This window comes from Struthio camelus, chromosome 2 (genome assembly GCF_040807025.1).
Source record: "Struthio camelus isolate bStrCam1 chromosome 2, bStrCam1.hap1, whole genome shotgun sequence".
NCBI lineage: Eukaryota > Metazoa > Chordata > Aves > Struthioniformes > Struthionidae > Struthio > Struthio camelus.
The window spans coordinates 103,438,357-103,463,962 of record NC_090943.1 but is presented as its reverse complement, the minus strand read 5'-3'; the positions used below and the strand labels follow the sequence as shown (position 1 = coordinate 103,463,962).

General features: G+C 40.6%; 1 protein-coding gene across 8 annotated transcripts in view; it reads left to right on the top strand.

Annotated features, from left to right (window-relative positions):
- The window catches only part of FARS2 (phenylalanyl-tRNA synthetase 2, mitochondrial), a 259,641-nt gene that overhangs the window by 207,907 nt on the left and 26,128 nt on the right, over positions 1 to 25,606 (top strand). The window lies entirely within an intron of this gene.

The following is a 25,606-nucleotide window of genomic DNA, read 5'->3' as shown; positions in this document are numbered from 1 at the left end:
AGCCCTGATGATACCTGACTGCTGGTGCAAGTTAGAGTAGCATCCATGGTGCTCCAACATATGCTGGGAGACTGGATCCAGGCACAGTCAGGCCATGCCTGGGTGGGTGTCCAGGTGCTAAACACCAGCATCGCTGCCTCATCCATCAACCGAGTGACTCTGAGCCACTTTGCAGTAGTCACAAAGGAGACCTATATTTGTGATACTGGAGTCAAGATGATTATGTTGGTGTTTCCGTAAAACTGAGTTTGCACAGTCCTCAGCTGGATACTGATGTAATTAACAAGTGCTATGGCTTCTCTCGAAGCAGCTAGATCACCAAATACTTTACCTCTTGTAATAAGTGCATGAGATGTACAGCAGAGGATTGCGAAAATCTAGAAAAGAGAAGAAAGTCAACAGTTCCTAATGGAGGCAGAGACTTCTGCACACTTGTATCTCTGTGTGTTGTACATGCACAGATGAGTGAACTGATTCGTGTTTAAATGTCCTGATATCAGCTACAGTTTTCTGAAAAGTAATGTCTTTGTTATGAGCAGAGGTAAATTTTGAATAGAATATGGCTGTGAAGTTCAATGTATTTCTCCAGAGTTTAAGGAGCAGAGGGCACGGTCCTTCCAAATCAGTCAGCTAATGCAATTTAAAGAGAGCCTCACAAAATGTGTGTCTCTCTTTTAGGCATGGGTATGAAAAAGTACTACTGAAGAGGAAGGTGGTGATAGGAAATAAACGGAATCAATTAAATAAGAAAAAAAGATGTTGCCCTGTTTTATTTCACTGTGGGGAAAAAAATAACGTTAAAGAGGTATATAATTGGCTCTAACCCTAGGAATAAACAGCTGCCTGTGTGCTGGGGTGTTTTTGTGTTTAAGAAAACTCTTTTTGGTTGCTGGAAATGATGTTTCTGTAGATAAGTTCATCTAGTGCTGGCGTTGAAGAGTCACAAATATATGTTAGAGCACTGTTATTCTTCATTCTGTCTTACTGCTCCTAAAGCCTGATTCCACTCTTGTGGAAGATCCAGCGCTTCTGTAAAGATGTGCTATGGGACAGCTATAATAAAAGAATAATGAGGGTTATTTTGTATTTTTGCTTGTTGTTATCTGAAAATCAAGTAGGTACAAGCTGATGTTAGCACTTCAATGCCCCCAAATTTAGTGGAGAAATCTACTTCTTTCTAAAACAATCATATCAACAAATGTCAGATGTTACTTATAGCTGAGCAGACATGAAAACACTAATGTGGCGCCTGTAAACCTGCTTGCAAGATGATCTAAATACTTTATTGTCTTTTAGGAAAAACCCTGCCTAGAGCCAGCCCCTTTTTACACTAATCTTGTAATAGTCAAATGATTCGTAGAGAAAATATCATTTGGCTTTTATGTTGTGAGCAACAGAAGAATGATTGCTTCTAAAGTGTTGCTGTTTAGTGAGATATTAATGGAGGGACAATCCATTTACATGTTTATGGCGGAAGTTTTGTAATACTCTTGGGATTCATTTATTCTTTGCGTTTGCAAAATAGCCTCAACTGAAATAAAGCTGAAGTAATTTGCTGTGGAAGAATATAGTAGTTTAATAAAAAACAAAACATTTTTCAAGGCTCTGTACAAAGTCCTGCTGTTAAAATAAGCAGCTTTTATTATTTATTTTATTTATTTATTTTATTTATTTTATTTAAAATAAATTTTAAATAAATTTTCATGGATATCTTGTAAAGTGGGTCAGAGTTGTAAATTTCACATGCTATATATTCAGTAAGCACTGTATATGCATTTTAACTATGTCATTTCTGTTGATCTGCAGTAGATAGTAAGATACATAAATACAGGTGACATTTCAGTTTGTATTTATCTTCTCAATAGCAGTTGTTGGCTGGTTCTGCTCTGTCACATCTAAATTCTCCTCTAGGTGATCAGTGGTTTGATCTCCTTTGCCTCTGCTTCTGTGGTAGAGTCCTGCCAGTAAGAGCACCAGGTTTCCCATTACTGTGTGCCAAGAAGAAAGTGTAGAATGCAATTTTTATTTACAAATGGGCATTGTGTTACTCTACCACCTATTTCAACATTGCAGGAGCTAGACAGTGATTATTCTGAACCATAGAGAAAGGGTTCTGCTTATATGATTAAAACTTTCCACTGCTCGGATTACCTTTACAGAAAAATGGGGCAGGGAAAGGGGGAAAAAAGGGGGGGGGGGGGACTGACAACACACATCTGGTCAGGTGGCTTATTGTTACTCAGCAATGTTGTGTATGGGAAAAAACATGCTTAGCCAAAAATACGATGTAGATGACTGAATGCTTGGATGCTTCAGTGCTAATAATGAAAGAAGCTGTAACAGAAAAGAGCCCTCCCTGTTGAACCTACTCCCTTAGTAAAATACTGCTGCTTTTCATATTTTTCAGATTTTTGTGATTATGGAAACATTTAAAATGATCAACTTTCGATTTGACTCATGTCACTTGCCCTGCTCTTGCATTGCTATATGATATCTTTGTTTTATTGACTTTTGACCTATGTACACTATTTGTGTGTACATATGTCTGTCTGTGTGTGTAAACTGCAAGCAAAAGCGGACAGTTTATTGACTCCCTCCTTTTTCTAGTTTTCAGCTGTGCTATTGTAAAAATGGGACAAATGGAATGATGTGCACTGGTGTTATGCATGGGGTAACTGACTGTGTGTGAACACCCAGCATTGCAGTTCAAGGTGGTTTTGCTGCCTCTGTGAAACATGTCGTTTGCTATGTGATGAATTAGTAAATATAAGACATACTAAAATTACATTTTATGCCCTTATCCATAGAGCATAGGATTCTGAATGTACCTGGAACAGCACAAGCTTCTAAAACTGTAACTGAAGAGGAAGAAGTTCTCTACAAGTTTGTTTCTTTTTGATGTATAAACAGAGTCCATGGAGTACTAGGAACGACATCTCTTCCTAAAAAAAAGAAAGTCAGAACCCGGTGCAAATCTACAGGTGTTTTTTCTTTTGTTAATTAGATCAGCAAATCTGATTGTGCAGCCTGTTTTTCTTAAAAGCAGTTATGGGCAGTGGCAAATTGGGTAAAGGTCCTGCATCCGATATCAATCAACTGGCCAAGGAGAAAGGAAAAGGGATATGCTGCTTGGGAACTGTGTATTTTAAAGTAAACTTAGCGGAGAGAAAAGGTCTGTTATCCAAATTTGGATGTATTTTCTGAAAGACAATGTTTTAGTGTAACCCACCAAGTCAGTGGTCTCAAAATAAGTTACCCACTAGGAGAAATTCTGTTGTCTTTGCTGTGAAGGGAGATCAGACAAGAAGCCCGTGATGGTGTGTTTGGCTTTAAAGGCGTATGAAATACACCATTATGAAAAACTGTGTAGGATGGATAGTGCTCTGAAACCTCTTAATCTACTCATAAAAGTATTCTGCTGCTTCTAATGAGGCAACATAGCTGGAGATGTAGGTGCTGTGCAGGATGGGGCTACAATATTGTACTTCTCCTTCCTCGTATGACTGGAACATGCACATGGCTCCAGCAGGTGATGCTTGGTTAGAGGGCTGCAGCATGAATACAGAGAGAATCTTACTGGTAACTGTGCCTTATAATGCGCTGGTTGTAAACTGCAAGTGTATCTGGAAGAGAGAAGGTGTAACAGCCAATACTACTTTTGAAACACTGTGAGCAAATTTTAGAATTAAATTATTCTTGAACTGCATTAGCTAAGAGAAATATGTTTTTGAAAAATGATCCTATATCACCAACTGCAGGAAGCTGTGTTGGCTTTCAAAGTACAAAGACAAAAGACATGAATCAAAATTTGGATTAATCGGCTTTCAATTATCCTTTGAAGTGTCTTTAAATCATCATTTTAACATTATATTCACAGTGAACCTGATTTACATTCACTTGCAAACTTCAACTATAAAGTTCCTGTCTAATTTCAGGTGAAATCTGAGTGGGGGTGATGTATCCCTGAAATGTATCATTCATTTTTGCATTTCATTCTTGCTCAGAAATGGAGCCAAAATATTATCCTGAATGCTCAAATACATTTTGTGGGTTACAAAAAAAGTTTGTGCCAACTGGATTGTGGAAAAACTATACTGAGTTAGGGATTATTCATGAGGAAGTTTGGCACCAGAGAGTCCTAGTATTATGTGGGAAGACATACTAGCCATTTAACATATTACATGTGAGGTTTTAAAGTATGTATTTTCTTAATTTGAAGTTTGAAGATAAGATTTCAAGTCAAGGTCATTTTGCTGAAAATTTTTTTTCAGATAGACAAATAGGATTTTTAAGCAAAATTAGAGAGAGATGGTATAAAAAAGCTGAAGTCTTTGCAAGTAACTCCAGAAAGGTTTGGATGCAGATTGGGTTGTCTTAGCAACAGGGTTATTGTGTTTCTGAAAATGGCAGTCCCGTGTGGTGGAGCCTTAAGTCTTGCTCTTTTCATTCTGAAGTTTTCTGGTCATAATGTGTTCAAAGACGACCTTCAAACATGAACTGATTGTATTTAAGCAAGTGTATCCAGTGAAGTGAGTTAACCTGAAATGACTCCGGGAAGAATGATAAAAGCAATTATAAAAGAATCTAAATGAAATAAACCAGAAAAAAAAACTTTCTGTAAGTAGATGAATAGCAAGTAGGACTCCTGTTTTCTAAAGATCCCAGGAACTAGCTTGTAACTTAACTTGTTAAATAGTGCTGACACTTAAAAAAGACTGTTTTTTTCCCCAGAAGGTTGAAGAGCAGCAGACCTCTGACAATGAAGACGTTTAAAAAATGTCAGTTTTGACATCCTAACAAAGACATGCAGATAATGTATTCATTAGTCTTGACAATCTTGTGATAAAACGCTTCATTTTTGGGCCTTGAAGTTAGAGATATTTGAGCCTATGTCTTCAGTCCGCTGATGAGGATTGATTCTTGATTTTCTAGGTCTTGCATCTTAAACTTGTAGTGAGTTCATGTGATTTATTTTTCTGTGTTCTGCTGGTGCCTGTGGAATATTGTTCCTTAGAAGCCTGTGAGGAAAAAGAAAAATATATCTGTCAAATGGCTGTGAAGGAGTGGGGTCCGGAAAATGGGGATTGTGGTCAATTCCTAGTCTTTAGCAGACATTTGCCACATAGCAACTAATAAGAAACACTTGATAGTGTCTTTGGAGACAAGGCTTAAAATCCGGCAGCCCACCAGTGACTGTGAACTCTGATGAATCACAGAATCACAAAATGGTTTAGGTTGGAAGGGACCTCTGGAGATCATCTAGTCCAATCCCCCTGCTCAAGCAGGGTCCTCTGGAGCACGTTGCCCAGGATCACATCCAGGCGGGTTTTGACTATCTCCAGGGAAGGAGACTCCACTGCCTCTCTGGGCAACCTGTGCCAGTGCTCGGTCACGCTCACAGTCAAGAAGTTTTGCCTCAGGTTCAGATGGAACTGCCTGTGGTTCAGTTTGTGCCCGTTGCCTCTTGTCCTGTCACTGGGCACCACGGAGAAGAGACGGGCCCCATCCTCTCGACATCCCCCCTTCAGATACTTGTACACATTGAGGAGATCACCTCTCAGTCTTCTCTTCTCCAGGCTCAACAGGCCCAGCCCTCTCAGCCTTTCCTCACAGAAGAGATGCTCCAGTCCCTCCTCATCATCTCTGTAGCCCTCCCCTGGACTCTCTCCAGTACTGCCAGCTCTCTCTTGTGCTGGGGAGCCCAGAAGTGGACACAGGACTCCAGGTGAGGCCTCCCCAGGGCTGAGGAGAGGGGCAGGATCACCTCCCTCCACCTGCTGGCAACACTCTGCCTCATGCACCCCAGGAGACCACTGGCCTTCTTGGCCACAAGGGCACACTGCTGCCTCATGCTTAACTTGTCCACCAGCACTCCCAGGTCCTTCTCGGCAGAGCTGCTTTCCAGCAGGTCAGCCCCCAGCCTGTCCTGGTGCAGGGGGTTATTCCTCCCGAGGTGCAGGACCCTGGCACTTGCCTTTGTTGAACTCCAGGAGGTTGCTCTCTGCCCAGCTCTCCAGCCTGTCCACGTCCCTCGGAATGGCAGCACAGTCTTCTGGTGTGTCAGCCACTCCCCCCAGTTTAGTCTCATCAGCACACTTGCTGAGGGTGCACTCTGTGCCTTCCTCCAGGTCACTGATGAATACGTTGAACAAGACTGGACCCCGGACTGACCCATGGAGAATACCGCTAGCTACAGGCCTCCAACTAGACTCCACGCCACTGACCACAACCCTCGGAGCTCTGCCATCCAGCCAGTTCTCAATCCACCTCACCGTCCTCTCATCCAACCCACACTTCCTGAGCTTGCCTAGGAGGACGTGATGGGAGACAGTGTCCAAAGCCTTGCTGAAGTCCAGGGAGACAACATCCCCACTGCTCTGCCCTCATCGACCCAACCAGTCATTACACCAGAGAAGGCTATCAGATGGGTCAAGCATGATTTCCCTTTGGTGAATCCATGCTGACTACTCCTGATCACCTTCCTTTCCTCCACATGGACCTCCAGGATGAGCTGTTCCATCACCTTTCCCGGGATGGAGATGAGGGTGAGATAGGTGAAACTAAATGAAACATCTAGTCTAAAAGAGTATAACAACATCTGTCAGCCTTTGTGATCCAACGTAGGCATGGTACGGGTAGGAAATTTTTCTCTTCTCGTTGGTGCTACACATCAGATCCAGAGAGAACCGAGCAGAGGAAAAGGATGAAAAGAAATTATGCATCTTAAGTGTGCTTGGTCTTTTTTTTCCCCTGAAAATGTTCAACAGTAAATCAAGCACAACATTACCAAAAACTAATTTTCTCGTTTAAACTGACTGCTTTTCTCCCATTCTGCATTATGTTTGATGACACACTTCTGCCTGTGCCTCACCAGCTGACATAGTGGGAACTACGGTCAATGCGCAGAGGAAGTCCATGAAGTTATGACTGGGATTTTCTTGTGTTCCTTTACTCTACAACCCCCTGGAGGGTTATGAAATAATTTGGCCATATTTAAGTTATCTCCTATGCTTTGCTGCTTAACTGTGATGTAAAACCGTCTTCTGAGAGAAGTGGTGTAATAATGGACCATTTAAGAAAACCAAGGTTTACTGATGGTTGTTAGAAAGGCTTACTGGCCTTAAAACTACACAGGCTTTTGGGGAATTGCAGTGCATTTGAAAGAGTATTTTATTAACAAAATGCTCCATATTTTAATGGGCTATTTGTATTAGGCAGTTGAGGTGCTGTTACACTAGTTACTCAATTTTATGAAATTAAACAATAACCATTAAAGTAAAACCTCAGGAAAACTGCCAGAGCGCAAAATAGATCTGTCCCTTGGCGGATTTAATTTGCTTTCATTTTCAAAACATTTTTTTATTTTTGTAACATGTATTTTAGAATTTTGAGCAGGAGAAGACAGACTCTGATCTGAGCCTCTATGTCTAAAGGCATAGAAAAGAATCATCTATTTTTTCCAGGGCATGGTAAGCTTTGTTTTCAATTAACCCAAGCATTTGCAATATGGGGCCTGTTGCTGTTCCTGCACTGGAACTCTTTGTGGCTGAACTGTAGTGAAGTTAAACTGGGAAGTAAAATCGTAAGAAACCTGGAGTGGTTAGACTGGAACAAGGAAATATTTGATATATGATTTATGGATTAAAATTTCTTATGCCATATATACATGAATCCTCTGGCCAGTTTCCTGCGTTTGCCTACCTTTATAGACAGTATGACACCTTTTTGTGTTAATGAAAAATGAAGTTATTCATTTAGCTATAGTTTCAATCATTCTTCCACATGCACGAATCCCAGCAATTAAATGTTTTGTTTGGGCAGGGCTAGGGGAGTAAATGCACAGAGCAGGTGGCAAATATAGCCCATGAATTAATTTTATTTCACATGGCCTGTGGGCATGTAATTATTTTGCCTGTGTTACTGTCGAATAACCCTGAACTACGTGATTAATGTGAGTCCATCAAAGGTGTAGAAAGGCATAGTTAGTTCTTAGGAAAGAACAAGGCCTCCCTTCTCGAAGGTGAATATAAACCATGTGGCAGGAGGGAAGGCAGACTGTATTTGAAGAGAAGCACTAAATTTCTAGGCAGGAAACTCTCCTGCTCCTCACAAAGGTTGCTCATTACTCAAGCTATTAGGCTCAGGCGCAAAAGGCTTAGTCTCACTGCACAGATGGTTTTTCATCTGCCTAGACAGCTGGTGTAATTTCACCCTTGAACTTGTTCTACAGGAGGTCCTCAGAAAGGGTTAAGAGCAGTAAGGTTTTGGCTTTGCTGTTTAACATGTGCACTCCTCCCTGTTGCTAGTTTGCTGAAGACTCAATGCAAGCATGTGCTATTTTAATGTCATGACTTTGATTCTTTGAAAGCATAAAGAAGAACAGGAGTGCTTGTAGTCATGTTTTGACCCTATAAAAAGTTATATTGCTCAATATACTTTTCACTTTAAAATGGTATTTTAAAAATGTTGCAAGAACCTTGAAGAATGGTTTAAAATAGGGATGGTCAGGAGCATTTCTGTTCCCTGATCCAGTTGTTTAGGGGATGGACTAATGCAATGAACTGAATATATAGCTACCTGTCATTACTCATGGCTCTGGGGACAGAATGGTAGACCAAATGGTAGAATATTTCTGATCAAGCAGGGGTTGGGGACTATTGCCAAGACCTGCTGGGGAACACTGTGTAGACAGACAACCCAGGTAGCTCTGCACAGAGCCAGCTCAGATCCGCTAGGGCTTTTTAACTCAAGATGCTGCCCAAGAGGCACTGAGCTGGCTTGGGAAGCAGTGAAGTTGCAGTCAGCAGCTTTGTTTTTGAGTGACTACGTCCAGCCGGACGGACCTGGGCTGTTGACATGGGGCTGGCTCTGATGTGTCTCTGTCTGTGGCATGGTTAATTTACAGCCCGACTTCTTGGGATCCCCAGCTTTCACCATATCATCTGCCTCCTCTGCTCTTTGACAGAGAAAATTGCTAAATGCTGTGTCTGTTGTATGGCTTAGTTCAGGCATTTCTGCAGCCCTGTTTAGATGATCTAATGGGTCACAATCTTGTTTAATTCACAAAAGGCCTGTACTTGTATATGCCTTTTGGTTCTGACTTATTTTACATATTTTGCAGTGCTAGTGTTTACTCCTTATGGGAGAGGGGAATCCCTCCAGCTCTGGGCCCTCAGACTGGGACTTGTTAAGTGGTGTAAAGATGAGGAGGAGGATCCTGACTGACTAGAAGGGGGAATCCCAGCATCAAAAATTGATTTACCAAGTGGAAAGTGATAGGGACAGTCCCCCTGATGTACAGTTAGCAGAGGATCACTGGCAAAAACTACAAGCCAGCATTTCAGAAGAGTTTGAAGCAGTAATGGGAGAGGCTGCACTAGAGTTAAGTCCTTCAATGCATTTACTGCAGGATCTTTCATCCTCAGGAAAAAGAACATGAAATATAATGAGTGCTGAGTAAAGAAATCTTAGCTATACCCAAGGCCTTTTGAGCGATAAAAGCAAATTAAAAGAAAAAGTCTAAAATAGGAGAGCCGATGGAGCCTATGAACACTTAGTTCCCAGTACTTTGGACTTGTTCTTATTTTTTTCTTTTCCTTCCCTTGTTTTCCTTACTCCCCTGCATCAGGCAGTGCTTGATATCATCACCTTGTTGTCATATCTGCTTGGGGAAACAAATCTGTCACAGCAGTTTCCTGTCAATACCCTGCCTTGACTTAGCAGCATGTGCCTAGCTCAAGCCCTGTAGGATGATGCAGCTTTCACTGAGAAAAACCTCCTCTTTTCATTACCTATCGAAGAATGAACCACACGCTGGCATTACCAAGATTTGGAAACAAAGTACACTGTCAGAGATCGAATTTGTAGCAATTGTTTGAAGTCACAGATTCAGCGTGTGTATACAATGTATAGCCTCAGACTATTCACATTCAGAATAAGTTCTCATGGTCCGTGGTTTTTAACCCTATTTTTTATTTTTAAGGATATACATATATACATATATATATATAGCATTAATATCCCCAATGTAAGGCCATACTTGGACATAGGACTGGCCCTGCTGAGAGCTGAGAGTCTCTTTATTTTTCTCTGACCTGTTGCTTCATCCTCATTAAGATTTTATATTGCTTGTTGTACTGATGGTGTCAGAGAGGGTACAAGGAGACTAGTTACATCAAAGTTATTTAGTAGCCACCTATACCAGACAGTTTTCAGGCTAATATTCCCATAATAGGAATTTCAAATAGAACTGAATCAAACTACTAGTTTAGATGATAGGACTGTTTGCAAGGTGATACAGCCCAAGAAGAACAGATACTTAAAGGGGTAGAAATTACAAGGACTAAGCAAATGAGTGTGTTTGTCTAATCAGTTAAGGAAGATCACCGCATAGCTATGGTGTGAAAATGGGCAGTGTAACCTTGGAAATAGCTTCATTAAGTGTTGTATCAGAGGTTAAAAATGATAGCCCCTGCTTTCACAAAGATATGGAAAGCAGAGATTCAGTAAATCCCAGAGCAAATAGTACGTGTGAGACGACGGAGGCCAAAGAGGATAATGAACATTAGTCTACATATGTGGATACACATAAATCTTTCTGGTTGTTTTATGTTTGCCAAGTCTAAATGAGTCTCTGTGTGTGTATTTAAATAATAACTAACTACACTGAACCCTTCAGCTCAGTTTTGTACCATGTTGAAAATTCTTCCTGAAATAAAATGATGACCTCCAATTTAGCTGCAATTTTAGGTTTATAAGGTCTGGTAATGCAAAAGATGATAAGATCAATAATAATATTTCCATTTGTGCTTTTTTTTTAAAAAGAGACATGTCTTTTTAGGCCAATAAATAGGCTGAACAGAGAAAAAGTAAACTGAGTACATCAGCAGGTCTTTTGAATCAAGAACCTGGAAGATTGGACCACGTTGATACTGAAAGATAATAATAATTACGAAGGAGATTGCATGACACACTAGAGATCAGCAGTGGGCAGCAGAAATGTGTGAAAGGACCTTCAGCTTCTGTCAGGCCAGACAATTCAGGAGGCAGTCAAAATGTCATACTCAGCACAACTAACACCAGTTTTCCCTTCCTCAGACCTACTTCCAAGACTCAAGGTAGCAGTTCTGAAGCAGTTTTGCTGGGTTGAAGAGTACCAAATGACCAAACTGGTTGAATACTCTTGCTGAAGCCATAGTGTTTCGTACCTGAATGAGCCAAAAAAAATCACAGTCCCACTGTCAGTCCCCTGACTGAGCCTCTTTTATTATTTCTTGACTATGACTAATGCTTTACAAAGTGACTTCGGGATATTTGACATGACCCCTTCTCTCGCTTTGCATTAGTATGAGGGAATCTGAGCAGGTATCTAGGACAACAGGTAGCGGTCTTCAAGAACATAAAGCAAGAAGTAGGATGAGGGAAAACGTCTCGTTCAAACTGTGCTGTCCTCAATAATGAACAGGCCTACTGACCTGGGTATTCGCTTCTCCCCAGCGGACAGGGAGACAGTGACTGCACCATTGCCTTTCCAAGAAGTCACATCCCAGGACGCTTCCTTCCTTTTCAGTATCTGCATGGTTGTGCAAGCAATACCCTGAGTAGGTACAGTCCAGGAACATCTTGGCAGTGCCCTCCCTGGCTGAAGTGGCTGTCTTTAGCATTTAGCACTATCTGTTTATGCCATTCCTTGTTGTGTGTTTAACCCTTTGGGGCTGTGCACGTGAAGGCATTGGTAATGTTTATGTTATTAGTACCCATGTTTATCAGTAATTAGACATAACGCAATGATGCCTGAAGAACCAAGAACAAAATTCCATTATGGCAGAAGTTGTTGCAAAAATTAGGCGTGTGATCCCTGCCTGAAACAGCTTTCTGAAGACCCAGTGCATGAGAAGAAGACAAAGACTAAAACAATTTAGAGCACTGAGGTAGAGTGGGGCTGAGATGAAGAGAGTGCAGAGAGTTAAGAGTCAGAAGCCAGTAAGCTCAGGGAGAGGAGATCCAACAAGAACTGCAGAAAAATTTTGGAATGGCCCAAGGGCCCTGTTTTAGCAACTTCTGCAGCTGTTTCTACTGGATTGAGTCCTTGGCTTTGTTCTCCCTTCCCAGCAGTCCACGTGGAAATACCATGCCAGTCCTAATTTTCTGTAGAATTTACTGCTTCCTGGAAGTGGCCAATTTTATGCTTTCTCTTCTAGGGCAATATGCCCTGCCGCTTGTGTAGCTCTTCCCCCTGGCCTGGATTGGTATTCCTGAGCTGTCTAAAAATGGCACTTGTCTCACTAGTGGATTGACCCAGACTTGATGTTCCAATGAGTTTAGTTTTAGCATGATGAGTGCTGCAGAGGTGACACAGCTGAAGGAAGGTGAGTCTGTTCTGACTTGTACACCATCAGCAGCACCATCCTATAGTGGCAAGATTATTAGGAAGGACGTGTGAAAAGACAACGTGAATTTAAAGAGGCTCCAGGAGCAGCTTGGCGTTTAGTAAAATGCCTTTCCTTGAAAGCTGACAAATTAACAAATCATAAAATCAAAACGGGAATCCTGCAGTGTCACTTCAGAGTCAGTGGTAGGAGAAGAACAGCACTTTAACGCTTTGCCTGAAGGGAGAGAAAAAAACACTGTGAGCTAAGAGGAGAAATGTTCATCCCATAATTGTCGGATACTAGATTCTTGTTTACACTAAACTTGTCAGTTACAATTTTCAGACTTTAGAAATCAGCCTGCTATGTTCATTTTTAGGCTTGTGTACAAAGTTGCCTAGTTTTCGAAACAGCTAAGTGCTAGGTTGTGTTGAGAATATAATCTGAAAACAAAGCAGAAAGACAAATATTATGACTTTCATACCTTTGATTAGCAGTAGGCATGTACAAAAAGCAAAGAACAGTCCTTTGTCTCTTTCAAAGCCCGCTCTGAGTTTTTTAGGGCTGCTTTTGAAGCAAAGCACAAAATCAAATAATTTTACTTGCAAAATGAGAGCTTTTGATTTTGAAGCCCTCAAGACTTGAACAGAAGGGCCCAGGATGCCCTTTGAAGCACTGGAGTAGTTCTGAGTTTTAATGTTAACCTGTCTATCTCAATGTGATACTACTGACCTGTCCCTCATTGTGAGGATTAATTACTTAGTTTGCACTGCACTTGAAGATGTAAAACACGTCATGTCAGATGAGGTCTGTTGTCTACATTAGAAGAAAGCAAAAAAAGGTTGACTATGGTGGGGGAGGGGGGCTTCTCTTACTTTCCTTTTGCTCTAGTCTCTTGATAGCACCTTTCCAATCTACTACTATGCTACAAGACAAGTTTAATTTAGGATAAAGTGAGATTAGGCTGGTTTGAGATGTCTTCAGTTCACTCGAGCCATTTTTTCTTGCTAGAGCTTTAAGTGATAAGTTGATTTAGAACACATTAAAAGTCACTACAGGTTGCAGATAGACATTTGAAATGCTGTTCAAGTGAGTGTGTCCTTAATGCTCTAAGAGCCTTAAGAAAAATTTATCTTAAGAGGCAAACGTCAAACCTTTATTGTTTTTTGTGTTTCAGTATAGAAAAACCAAAACAGCCCTTCTCCCAGTATTTTGAGGAGCAATCACGCCTCCTCCTAGGACAGAGAAAAAACAAAGCAAATAAACAAACATGGCCGCTAAATGTTAAAGGGGAATGTAGAAAAGCAAAGTAGTGTGCTAGAGATTAATGTAATCCTAACTCTATTGTGCTCTGAGAAAATGAGAAGTACAGATTGCAGTCTGCAGAAAGATAAAGAATAACTGGAATGGCCTGACACCTCAAGACCAGTTCCCTTAGGAAAGCCTAGTCCCCTGAATTGGACCAATCTCTTTCTGAAATAAAAAAAAATCTAGCAGAAAATCAAAATGTCTCCGTAGACTTTTTGGGCAGTAACCCACATAGCTGAATGCCAGCTCTAGACTCAGAGACTGCCTCTGTTTCTTTACGGAGTTGATTGACCTAAGGTCAACAGATGAGTTCTCTTCTCATCTGTCTTGTGAGCTGTGGTCTGGTCTCCCATATAAGAGTGGAGTGAACAGTTTCTTTCTAGATCAGAGCACTTCCAGCAAATGAGATATTGCGATGTAAGCTCTTTCCTACAGGGGTAGTTGATCTAATCTCTTCTTTTTCCATCACTCTGCTGGTCTGAGCCATTTATGCTTGTTCACTTTGAGCTCTCATGAAGGTGATTCTCTTTTGCAGTGAACTTCAAGTGTGCAGTAAATGGCCCAGTCTGTCCATATTCTACTGTATAAATAATAAAACCAGCTTTTCAGTTCTGACCCTTTTGTATGAAAGAGATTAAAAGGGAATTTCATAATCCACATTGTCTGTCATGATTTCACATGCCACAGAACTTTTACTATAGATTTTAACGTGTTCGGAAAGTGGTAGTGATTGCTGTCTGCCATAGGATGATGTATATTTGTCTAGATGTGTATATTAAGTATCTCAGCTATTGTAACATTTAACTGGCATTACTCCGATAACGTTTTATACTGCTGCTTGTTTAAGATCATTCCAGCCTGTTGTGGGGTCCAAATGCATGGCCTTTGTCATATAGATCCTGTTTAGTGCCAATATCATAAGTCACAACTAGAGATAGAAGAGATCAGGTGGAAGTAAACTTAGGTTTTGTAGTCATATTTTATCCCTGTTGCATGTGCATATATTCCATTCCTCTGTGCACAAGTTCTCTCAGCTCTCCAATAAATTACTTTCTCTGCCTAAGTAGGAATCTTTTGAATGAAGGAAGATTCTGAAACTGCTTCTTTCCATTTTCTCCCTTTGGGACATAGCCCCAGCCTTATGTAACTACCCTTAAAATGTCAGAAAAACAGGCTATCTGGGAAATGAGTAGAGGAAAATATAGGCAAAACAAATGCTTTAGTATTCTTCTGCTCTTAGAAGTCACCTTTATTGCACTAGCATGCAACACAGATGGGAATTGGAGCGATGGGAAGAGTTGTTGCTGTAATGTAATGCAGTAGATTTTAGGGGGAGAGGGAAAGGGGCCAAAAAAAAAATCAGGCTCACATTTTTAGTTTTTGTTTGCTTTTCTAAAGGATGATACTCTGTGCAGATGTTTAAATCCTTATTTGACTTATTGCTGCTGTTTGTTTTGCATAGCGAGCAGACTAGCCAGTTTTGTGAAGTGCACCAAGATTATATTTGGGCCGTGCTTGTTCACAGACCCTGTTCTTAACTGGTTTCTTTTCCCTACTTTCCGAGTGACACGTCTGTCACGTTTTTGGATTAATATGATAGTGACTGACATTTTTATATCCCCAAAACTTGGTGTTTACTTGCTGTAGAAAAAGCTGAAATTCAGAAATTTATACTTGGATGGGGGATAGTCACTCTACATCACTACTAATTTGTATGTTTTAAATGCCTGTTAGAAAGACCCCTTTTTCTCTGTTGGCTGTACAGGGATCCAGGAGAAGGTAGCCGCCTAACTTAGGCACTAGGGATAGGTAAGCTGAGGGCATCCCACTTAAGATTCTCTTCCCCTCTACGTAGAGAGCATTTGTCATATAACTGAACTGAGTATCTTCAGTAAGTGGTCTGCCCTTTAAAGGTCTCCCATCCAAGAAGTAGTCCTGCCCTGCTGTGCTTAGATTGGGATTTGGGGAAAAAAACAGCAAAAGGCCTGTGGCTTCCAGGCCTTATAATTTTCACCCTATTTAGAAATCATGTGGGGGAAAAAGAATTACTTGCGGGCTGAGATTCTGAAGAAAAGTCACAGAAGTCAGCCATACTGCTTTGTTTGTGTGGCTTGCAGCTCTCTTCCCCTGTGGAAGCTCAAATTGCTCTCCCCTGCCATGAAGTAGGTATAGCCTTTCCTTGACAGCTGTTCTAGCATAATAGAAAATGCCATTGGTAAGAGCCCTTCCCCTTTGCGCTGAACTGATGTGACATGATATGCAGTCAAAATAAATGCCAATGGCAAAATAAGTCTTTCAGGGAAATCTGAAACACCCTCATGAATCCAGAAGGTGGTAGCTCATCACAGGTTGGGTGCAAGATCAGCAAAACAGCTGTTGTTTCAAACACACCTTTCAGTGGGAAACTCAAGCAGTGCGAAGGGAACATGTACGTGTCTGCAGAGAAGGACTGCACGGCCCGCTGCAATGTTTGACAGAAGGAAGGTCTGCAGGGCGTGGGTTGCTGCTGGCACCGTTTCTGTCCTCCTCTGAGGATTATCCCTTTTTTTGTTATTTTGGGACTGCCTAGGTTTTTACTGTCTGGAGCTGGGCAGGAGACATTTTTCTTTGTCTGGGTTAGTTTTGCAGACTAAGCTAGAAGGCTGCAGAGTCTGTTGTGGGTTTGTGCAGCAGAACCCAAGTCCAGACTGTTTGTGTGTGTGTGTATGTGTGTGTGTTTGCTTATTAGTAATGCTTTGAGGGGCCATGGAAATGCTAACTGACAGCCAGGCAGATCTCTAAATTTTACACTGCAGTACGAATGAGGGGAAACCTGCGCAATAATTGGCCAGAAGGCATGACAAGGTCTCTATGCCCCCAGATTGCCATAGTGATTTCTGCTCTTTCCCCTCAACTCTCTTCATTACTTTGGGTGACATCACTTCTCCTGCCAAGCCTCTGTTAACTCATCTGTGAAATAGGGCTAATCAGATTTGCCTACCTTACAGAGATGAATTTATTAAACTTATATTGCAAAGCAATGTGAAGGCTTAAAATATTATGGAAATGTTGAGTGGTAGGCATGTTACATTAATTTTGTTTATTGAGTTCCATCACACATAATGTCAGTGCACTTCTGCAAATTATGGCACTACAAGCTAATCAAAATATAGGCTTTCCTGATACTGTTTTTATTTTGCGGTATATTTGCTAGTTTTCCAAATCAATACAAGTTGGATAAATAAATAAATGACAAATCTTTTGTGCAGCAATGCAGGCCATTCTAAAGTCTGCTTTGAAATATTGGCTGGGAACTTCACGTTTTTCTGCTTGCCATCCTCTAATCTTCTTACAATTTAACTTCTCTGTCCCTTGCTCTGTCTTGCTCTACCTGTGTTTTTTAGACAGTCCTGCTGCACTTACTTACTTAAACCTCTTTGCCTGTTGATTTCAACTCACTGTTTCTATCACTTTCAATTAACTTGATCTGCAGTTCACTGTGTCTGATCATCCTGACTGGTAGGTAAGAGCTGGGGACTAACAGTTCACATGTGTAGACCCTTCAGCGGAAAAAAGAAACAAACCCTTCTATTTTGCCTGCCATGGATAGGGTGATTAAGTGTACAGGACTGAGAGTTCTGCTTTTCTGTTCCCCATTGTGAACAAAAGTGCTTTGTCAAAACCACAGCTAGGGAAGGAGGCAATACTTGGCAAAGAAGCTTCCATTAAGAGCACTTGCTGGAAATATCTGCACATAGTTCCTGAAAAATACACTACAGGACCCTATAATGTTCCATTTACATTCTTTAAAATGGACAGAGTAAAAACCTTGTCAGGGATCCAGATGCCTTGTTCAGGAAGCTGTTGGAGGATAGCAGAGCCCTGTCACAGCCTGAGCTGTTCCAAAAGCAAAGGAAAACTCCAGATGAGCCTTGACTCCCAGAGGCAGGTCATCCAAGGGGGAAGGTGTTAGCAGCAGTGCAGAGGGCATGACGTCCATTACGCAGAGTGCCCTTGTCCTGGTCTTCGGTGCAGTGGCAGAATGGGAGTAGGTGTTCCTATAATCAGATTGTTTTCAAACAGACCTGTTTTGAGCTGAAAGAGAAGGTAGAGCTTGGAAAAATAAGTGCAATGCTTGTATGTAAATGGTACATTCTTCCAGAAGACTGTAACTGGAGAAGAGAGTCATGTATAGTGTAAGTGGTTTCGTTTTATCTCTAAAGAAAAACCATCTTTAAATGAGAAGGCATAATGTTTATGTACTTTTAGGGATACTTACATTCTGAACAATGTACCAGGGTACCTGACAGTATACCATGCACTTGGCATCATTAAGTCTTTCAGGCCTGGTGTGTTCAGTCTCTCCCAAGGCTGACACCCAACAGTAACCACAAGGGCATTGGCCTGGCCTCAAGGCACTGTTTCCAGAATCGGAAAGAAGTTGATCTGGCTTCTGAGCTGCTTTAGCTATTGCTAACTATGAGCCAGATTTTAATAGTGGTAGGACCAGTATAAATCCTGAAAAACTGGGCTTAGGCACTGGGCGCTGAATGTCAGTGGATTAGTTGAGTGTGCTGGTGCTCAGAATCTGGCCGTTTACGCTAAAGCTGGGGTGGATTCTTATTTCACTGCTGCAGCTTCAGGCCTATTGGAATGGAAACTTCCCAATGGCCCATACAAATGTTCTCATAATGTCAGGAGGTCCTGCAGTATTGGCATTTAGTGTCTTTTCTGTACAGAGGAGCAATTTTAAATCCATTTTTAATAGGCTTCAGTGGATTTCTCTTGAGATCTGTGTAGTTAAATTCTTAATAACTCATTTGTTGAACTATTCATTCTCAGAGTTGAATGGTCTCCCTGTGTTCCTGTGGGAACACACCAGTCTCAGGCCCTGCATACCAACCCCATGTGGAAAGAGACTTGGTTTCACACTGTCCATCTTCATGTATTCATTCTATGCAGCTTTCACTGAGTATTCGCTTGAGTATTGGGAAGTCTTTAATTGGTCTTTGACTGGATGGCAGTACAATTGAATGAGGATCCCTCCCCATGTTAAGAACTCCACAGAGAGAGCCCTTATTCTCTTGCATAGACTCCCCAAACTGTATAGATAACGGGATTGTGATAACATCCACAGACGGTATTCAAGAGTAGGTCTTCATTGTCAGATAAATTGTACAAATGGCAAGATGTATATAGGGCATAAGGGCAAAAAGGGGTAGAGAGGAGTACAGTTGGGGGAAATATGTTAATGAAATAAGGGAAAACTCTAGCTTTAGGTAAAAAAAAGACAATGGAAACAGACTGGACTTTATGCAGTCCTATCTATGACAGAAGAAGGTTAGGCTGGAGCATTGCAGACCCATGGACTTTTTAGCAGAAGGCCTGGCTACCAGGGCCCCAACATGATTAATGATGTTTATTTCTTTACAATTTATAACATACAATATCAAAGCTCTTGGGAAGTGCCAGATTTCCCAGCCTGGAAACTGTAGTTAGTGTTTTCAATGCATGCAGCTTTGGTGTTGCTCTTCTCTTCTCTTCTCCCATCATAATTAACAAGCTCCTGTCGATGGTCAAATGAGCAAAAAGTTGAGCCAAAGAGAGCCCTTAGAGAAACTTGCAGTGAGATTTTTTTCAGCAAGCCGGAGAATTGCCAACTATACAAGACAAATTGAAGGTTAAGCATCTCACAGCCCTTCCTGCAAGACCACCCTCCTCTCTGGGACAGGAGGGGTTTCTTATTTGTCTTTCTTTTGCTTTCTGAGCAATCACTGGCGTTAATCACCGACTGCCAGCATCAAGGTTAATGGTGGCATTTGTAATATGCGTTCTTCTCTTAATTGGAACTGGGCAGAAACCAGATAGGCATTTCATACACAAAGTCAACAGGCAACTATTTGAGGAGACATTTGAAAAGAGCTAGGTATTCCCATGCCTACATCCCATACAGGTATGTGGAGTCCCTACAAAATTTCTACCAAGAGTGGATGTTAATGGTGTCTTCTGGGCCAGTCTTTATTTTTTATTAATTTAGGGAGAGGAGGAGCTTCATTTTTTTCAGTGATAGTGATTAGCAACAAAAGTTTTTAGATGTGCAGTTTCACTTCCACAACCCACCATCTCATTAGAGCAGCTCTAGAGGGGCAGGTGACCTTTGCAGTACCTATCATTTCCTTTCTTTTGGATTGTAGCCCCTCCTGCTTACCTGGGACTGCTCAGTGGTCCCTCATGTCACAGTAGGTTTACTTTTGCTGAGGGCCTCACTGCTGTCAAACTGACTGACAAAGGTGTTTCCCACTGCAACATAAAGTGGGAAATTTTGGTTTTAGTTAACAGGTGAGGGATGAGCCGGACTAGAACAATGAACACTTAGCAGTGTTAAAAACTTAACCTCCTCTTTTGGAAGAGTTATGCCTGCCACACACACATTCGGACTTTGTGGCAGAAATTCTTCTTTTGAGGGGCAGCAGGGAGACGTGACAGGGAGAAAGCTTGCTCAGCTGAGTGGCACCAGTCAAATGTCAGCTCCCAGGCAGCAGATGTGTGCATTGATAGCCTCCAGCACTGATTTGTAAGAGAACTCAGCAGTGTGATTGTAAGCAACTCATTAAAATAGAAACTGAGGTTGGAAGAAATCTAGAAAGAAAATCTAGACTAGAAAATCTAGAGCAGAAAATTAGAAGCAGGAATGAAATCAAGAGGAGTTCATACTATAGGCCTTGCAAAGGCCAAGCCAGCCTAAATGGAATGGCGAGATAGCAGATGATGTTAAAATTAATAGATAAAATGAACCACATCATACAAAGCAAGAGTAGTTTGGTTTCCTACAGCATATACAGGTTTATTTTAGCTTTATTTTAGCATGGGAGATGCTGTGTCAGATTAGAGGTCGGTTAATTTTCAATATGGTCTTTCAGAAAGTCCTTCTAGTAGATATAGACTGAATCGGGATTCCTCGAGTTCATATGGAGGAAAAGCCAATATATCTGTCTGTGTTTTTCTCCTAAATACCTATAACATTTCACTGAATGTTTTCATACAAGTGTACGATACTTTTATACGTGCCTGTAAAATTAAAATGAAGCGTGTCAGTATAGCTAGCACAAATTAAATTCACAGATTGAGCTGGCAATGAAGCCAAATTCCAGGAAAAGTCACTGGCTATGTGGAAAACTCTAGGAATATTAATTACTGCATTTTGGAGACAAAATGTTAAGCATCATTGGCTAGGCAAAAGCAATATGATTTCATAAAATCCTTGTAGTATTGTAAATATGTCTACCAGGCAAAATATTAATATTGCTAGTATTTATTCCAGCTGAATAAAACATGGTGTTTTCAGATCATGGGAAGTCATGCAGAGCTTGTTCCCATTCACATGGGTCCACATCTCCTGGATCTTGTGCAAAGAAGGAAACCCAAAAAAGCTTAGAGCAGTTTTCAACTGAAACCTAAATATTGGGGTTTTATATATTTCTTTATGATCCTTAGGTATTATTTGTTGATTTAAATTTAGCTTATTTATAAACCAAAGCTTTATTTATTTATTTACATTTATTTTCTTTATTTTTAAGATCTCTATGTTATCTCAAAAGTCCAGGTTTTTTCCAGAAGTTATTTAAATTTATGAAAAAGTTATCAAAAGCTAGTGATTTTTTTTTCCTGCAGAATTCATCAAGTTTTTGAATTAGTAACAGCATCTAAGCTAAGTGGTTTTTTTTGTTTCATATACTTGTTTTGAAGAACATCAGTGTAGGTAACTGAATTATGTACTTTACTAGCTTAGAAGCAAATTGCCAGAGAATGATTATGTTTGAGGTATTGAGTAAAATCACTTCCAAAATGACATTACCAGCAGCTTAGATCAGTGATCATGTTTGTGCTTCTGAAATCAGTTGGAGGTTGGCACTTACACATTTTTGTGCATCTGGGCCTCCAGCTCATTGAAAGCAGGCCTGATTTTCCCAAGCTGTCAAAGCTCCTTTTGAAAACAGTTTCTATTTTCAGTGGTCCACACTGTGCTCTGGGGTTCGTTGGTGTAATTCAGTAAAGTAACTCTTAGAAGTCCTGTATGTATGAGCAGAATCAGTCCCTGTTGCATGTATTTTTCCCAACAAAACCTGTCATGTTCCATGGTGTAAGCAACGAAAGTTGATTACTTTGCAAAACGGGTTAGATAATACCTCACGGATCAGGATGGGTTTTTGAGCATTGTAGTTGATTTCCTTTAACTAGTGCGTCCCCTGCTTTGCAGAAGTTTTGAAAGGTGGCTACTTTCTTAAGCTGAAATATACTACTCTGGAAGAAAGAAAGACTTGTTCAAAATGATTGTTGCTGTTGGCAAGAGAATTTGAAGCTATTTGATAAAGAAAATGCAGAGTGTGAATGAACCTTTCGCTATGGTAACTGACATGAAATAGGTCGGTATGTGTTGAGCAAACTGTAAGAGTTTCTAACTTTTGCTTGAATTATGAAGAAATCTTCAGCATACACGTAATGTATTTTTTAGAAGATACATCTTCTAAAAGAAGGGAAGCCTAAGTTTAGTGCATAGACAAGAACTCAACATCAGATGTGAAAAATCACAGTTCCGTCTATTTTTATCAATAACATTAGAGAGCAATAGAGGGGAAAGAAATCCACTTCTGCGCTGTGAGAGTAGTTTTGACTGATGACTAAGTGCCAGCCTGGGGAATTATAGTAGCTGTGTGTGCGGCATACTTTAGATTTACTGAATTTTGAAGAAACTGCCGAGTTTGATCTGCAGGTGCCAGCTTGGTCTGTTTTTTTTAAACTTAACTGAAAAGGACACTTAAGAAGAGGCAGCATGTACTGTCTTCAAAAGGACAGTCTATCTTGCTGCTGTAGAAGAAGCTGAGCCATGTTGGCTACCACAAATAGCAATCAAAATGTCCTGAGTGAAATTTCCACTAGGCTAATGGAAATCATAGCCTCTGCACTAATGAACATGAGCCCTCCCTGTGACTCTCTCTTGCTAGTTACAGGCTCTGAGGCTGCTGGGTGAGAGTCTGAAGAGCTGGTTTGTCCCTGCAAGGCAGCCTGAGCTGCAGCTAGACTCACTGCTGAGGGCACAGGGCTCCTGCAAAGTCACTGTTTCTGGTCACACCTCTGATATTAACCGGTTACCATGGCCTGGAGGTATCTGTGATGCCTTGGTTTTCAGACCTGTTTCATATCCCTGTCTCTGGTTGAAGGGCTGTGAAAACCAGTGCCATCATGACCCTGAACATTTTGCTAATGTCATGGGATGAAATGTAGGCCCCAGAGAAGTCAGCAGAAGTCAGCAGGTGTTTGCTATTGACTTCAGCAAGACTGACACTTCACCCAAGATACCTGCTCCCAGCAGGTAGGATGTGACTGGGATACTGAAGAACAAGTATCTGAAGAGGTACAAGGCAATGTCAGTAAGACTGCTGGAACTCTGCAAACTCTTGGGAATGCTGAGAGACATTAAGGGTGAGCTGGATATTTCAGAAGATGGAGAATCCTATTCAGTAGACTTCTAAGTGCTGCAAGCGCCCCACCTCATTTTAAATGAGTCTACTTGTCCTGCAGATAGCCATCCACCAAAGAATGTGATTTGTGTAGGTCATCTGCCTATGAAGAAATAGAGTAAATTGTCTTGCACCAGACACAGTGCTGCTGCACTTGGATTACTTCTGTTCCAAACTTCAGTCTAATAACACTAGCTCAGGCATGTTTATGTTATTCTGCTGTCTGTAGAGTGGATATGCCATCTATCAGGAAGATACCTGTGAAGGGTAGCTCTGGGAGAGGTAGTAAAGCTTAAACATGTTTGAGAAAGGAAGAAAGAGGTTGGAGCAATATGAGCCTTTAAATTGCAGCAAGTTGCCGGGATTTTGGAAGGAATTTCAAACTGAATAAAGAGACTGTGCTGATAATGAAAATATACAATCCCTTGTGAAATTCAGCTCCTGTGCAACCTATAAGCCCTTTAGTCTTATATCAGAACCCACTGAGCTCATTGTGGGGAAGAAAAACAATAATAACAATAAAATGTATTGGGAAATGTGGTTAAAGAGCGATAATGCATATCAAAAAAGAATATTTCATACTCTTGACAGACATTGATGAATTTTAAATACGCAGAATAACTTTTAGGCATAAATTGTTCCTAATGGCCTAAGGAGTAGGTCTGTTACAGTTTATGACTTTGACACAAAAATAGGTGTTACATAACACCACAAATGCTTTATATCTGTAAGTAGTTCCACTGACATAGGAGGGAGCAGTCTTTTCAACTTACTAGTGGACTAGCTTATTTTTTTAAGGAGTCCTATTGCTTAGCTGGGAGTTGAAGTCATATATCTTGCATTTTGGTTCAATTTCCTGTCCATCCATTTCATTCTTCCATTTTCTCATTGAAGGAAATGAAGTATTGACATGGAGTGAGACATGGTTGCATACTGCTGTATAATATTATTATGCTATTGTATAAATTGTTGTTCTGTCCTGGTTGTGAGAAGGTGCGTTCTTGTCTGGACCTTGCATCTTGACAAACATCAGGGGAAAAAAAAATCCAAGCACCAGAAGTTATCTGAGATCTGAAAATGTAAAAGGCCTGAGGATGAATGAAATGTATAAGAATTGCTTAGGTTAGGGAGGAACCAGATGACAGGTGACATGATAGAGGAATGTAAAAATAATGAATAGTGCAGAGAAGGCTGGCTGCGTGCTCATACTTACTGGTTTGCAGATATAACAAGAATATCCAATACAATTAGAAGGTACCACATTCAAAACAGTTAAAAGGAAATCTTTTATGATAAAAGTGCATAAATAATCACTGACACAAGATTCTCATGAGCAAAAGGCTCCAGTGGGTTTGTGAGAAGATTAAACTAACATATGAATGAAATCTTTCTGCTTCAGTACATCAATCCAGTCATTAATCGATGAGAAGAATCTTCCTCCATTGGCTTGTAACTGCAGAATTGTTCTTTGTTGGGCACAGGACTGGTTTCTCAATGAACTGGTACTAGATACTTGAAAGAGAAAGAGAGGAGTGTTGATCTATATTATAGCACTGATTCTTCTGTTCCTCTAAGTTGTTTAAGGTTCAAATCAGATACTCTTCCCATATTTCAGCTCTGTTATTTGAGGGGTTTTTTTTTTTCCATGCGATAATGAAATATTAATTTTTAACTCATTTGCAGATGACTACCTCTAGATCAACGAACCACACAATCCTTCTTGTTTGATATTTACCTGAGAGAGCCAGAAATATCTTTGGATAACTCCATGGTAGTCAATAGAATTACCCAAGACACTAGCCAGGCTGAGACTGTTGAAGAAGCAGCTATTTTTATATTGAATTAAAAGATGGTGAATGAATAGCAGTTATAGGAGTAGAAAAGTACAGTGTTGGTATTTTACTATATAGGTCAAATGATATGGAACCAAAGATGTGAAGTGAAAATAGTGGACAGTGCAAGGATGCAAACTGAAAGAAACAAAGCCACAGCTCCCATATTATTCTAAATTTGGAGTAAGATCCTAAAGGCAGCCAATTGCAGCAAAAAAGAATGGAATGCTTTATAAAGGCCAAATATTATTTTCACTTGCTATGGATGTGAAAGGCAAATTTTTTTTCCATCCTAAAATATCTTTTCACAAGAAGGCAGGTTGCTTAAAATGAAAAAACTTTGATTTGTGACAATACAAGAAAGAAGTGACAAACCAAGTCCAATGAAGGGCTACCAAGATGTTTAAGGGACTCGAGCACGTGACATGTGAGCAGCCAGGCTCATATTATAGTATCTTCACCGCAGGGTGCTTCCCAGTACAGTGAAAGGATTCTCCTGTGATTAAGTCAGTTTTTGACAGGGTGTGCTCTGGTATTATCTGGAAAGGAGAAAATATGGGTCTTTATTTTTAGACTGGAATCCTGTGCTGTCCCTTCCTTA